The sequence below is a fragment of the Onychostruthus taczanowskii genome, unplaced genomic scaffold, assembly GCF_017590055.1.
Source record: "Onychostruthus taczanowskii isolate IOZ18803 unplaced genomic scaffold, ASM1759005v1 scaffold398, whole genome shotgun sequence".
In the NCBI taxonomy this organism is placed as follows: domain Eukaryota; kingdom Metazoa; phylum Chordata; class Aves; order Passeriformes; family Passeridae; genus Onychostruthus; species Onychostruthus taczanowskii.
This window is the reverse complement of record NW_024501437.1, coordinates 23,124-25,730: the sequence shown is the minus strand read 5'-3', so window position 1 is coordinate 25,730 and position 2,607 is coordinate 23,124.

Genomic DNA, 2,607 nt, shown 5'->3' with positions numbered 1-2,607 from the left:
ACACCTGGGCAGGAGGAGGGGTGTGGGCAGGTGACGTCATGGCTGGGTGAGCTGGGTATGACATAACACCTGGGTGGGTGATGTCATAACCAGGTGACATCACACCTGGATAACCAGGTCCCACCCACACCTGGGCACCTGGATCCCTCACACCTGAGCTCCAGCCCGCCCAGATGTTCGAGTTCCTGCACACCTGGATCAGCAGCTCCCAGCACACCTGGGCACCTGCACCGGCCCGGACACACCTGGATCCCTCCCAGGACACCTGGATCCCCCCAAAACCCACCTGGAACCCCGCAGGAACACCTGGAACCCCCCAAAACCCACCTGGAACCCCCAAAAAACCAGCTGGGACCCCCCAAATCCACCTGTCCCCTCCCCCGTGATGTCACAGGTGTGGCCATGCCCCTTCCCACCCCTGCTGGTTTCTATTTTTGAGTCGATTGGGGGCAATTTTTGGTTTCCATTGATAAAAATCCTACCGGGGGCGGAGCCAAGCCTGTTTAGAGGGTGGGGCTTAGAGGGAGGGGGCGGGGCCAGAATGCAGAGGTTGGGCTTGGGAGAGGCGGGGCCTGAAGGGGATGGGCAACTGGGGTGGGTGTGTCCAGCAGCAAGGGGTGGGGCTAGAAATGCAGGGCGTGGCCTAAAAAGGGTGTGGTCAACACCTGGGGTGTGGCCAACACCTGCCCCCCAAATTCCCCGGAGAGAGAGGGAAACTGGGATAAAAAGGAGGCTGCGACCCCAAAAATTGAGAGAGCCCAGGGGAACGCCCCATGGCCTCGGCCTCTATTGGGAGAAAGCAAAAGGATTCTCCTAGCTGCTTTTTGGACATAAACCCCTGGGCTTTGGCAATTGATTTCCCTGACAATAGTAGAAATAAGAGCAATTTTAACATTGTGAATATGGAGTCCATTTTAATATTTGGGAAAAGCCAACAACATGATCTGTATTTAGAACACACTGAGAGGTGAAGACACACTCCTGACAGGACTGCTTGACAGAGGAGCTGTTATCAGAGGTGTGGCTGTTATCTCAAAGTGTGGCTGTTATCTCTCTCAGGTGTGGCTGTTATCACAGATGTGGCTGTTATCTCAAAGTGTGGCTGTTATCTCTCTCAGGTGTGGCTGTTATCACAGATGAGGCTGTTATCTCAAAGTGTGGCTGTTATCTCTCTCAGGTGTGGCTGTTATCTCAGGGGTGGCTCTGTCCTAGGCTGACATTATGATGCTTGTATCCCCAGCCTTCTATTCTGTTTATGCTGGAGATTATGTTCTGCACCTGCCAGACTGCTGAGACAGAGTGGAAGTGTTCCAGAGTGGAAATCCACTTTGATTTCGGTGAAATGTACATCTGTGAATTAAGTCTGTAGCTTGCAAACACGGCTGTTTGGTCTGACTGCCTGTGCTCAGAAAAAACCTGTGCTCTAAGGAACTGCTTCAGCTGAAGGACAGAGAGAAGGAAGGGCCCCTTGAGCTCTGGGACAGACGGAGAGGCTGCAGGAGACAGGGCAGGATGACCCAGCAGTTCTTTCTGTACCTTCTGATAAAAGACCAGCTGCAAGTGCCACCAACCGAAATCAGCAGAATGAATATTTATGAACCTGCTGTGAAATGCCAGGCGTGTGGATCAGTACGGGAGATAAAAACAGATCTGGGGCTCCCCGAGGCGGGCATGTCCATTGGAGGGGAACGATCCCCGGTGCAGCCAGCACGGTAACACACATACCGGCTTTACAGCTTGCACAAAAGCTGTGGAGTTGGTTTGCTCTGCAAATCGCAGTTATGACACTAAATAGTTATTTAATACTGAATGTTATCATTGTAATAGTTGTAGTTATGTTATAGTTCTATTACAGCTGTAACAGGAAATAGTTATAATAGTTACAGTTCTATTCCAGTTGCAACACTAAATAGTTCTATAATACCAATTAGCTCGACTGAAAAATTCTCAACAAAACACAGGTTAAAAAAAACCCAAGAAACTGGAAATTTGACCTGGGCCGGATGTCCCTCAGGGCTTTAGATCTGTATCAAATGTCACTTCTGAGAGCTGGGGTTGTTCTCCTCTTGCTTTAAATCACCTGGGGGCTTCAGCCAGGGCCCCTTGTGGGGGTGTGGAGTGTGCCAGGGACTGCTGAGGCCACTCACTGGGCCATTGGGCTTTTGAGATAAAAACCACACCTGAGATAAAATCCACATCTGAGATAACAGCCACACCTGAGATAAAAACCACATCTGAGATAAAAACCACACCTGAGATAAAATCCACATCTGAGATAACAGCCACACCTGAGATAAAAACCACATCTGAGATAAAAACCACACCTGAGATAAAATCCACATCTGAGATAACAGCCACACCTGAGATAACAGCCACACCTGAGATAACAGCCACACCTGAGATAACAGCCACACCTGAGATAACAGCTATATCTGAGATAACCTGTCAGGAGTGTGTCTTCACCTCTCAGTGTGTTATAAATACAGATTATGTTGTTGGCTTTTCCCAAATATTAAAATGAATACTATAGGTGTTATTTTGGTAAATTGCTGTATTGTCTTTTTTTTTTTTTTTTTTTTTTTTTTTTTTTTTTTTTTTTTTTTTTTT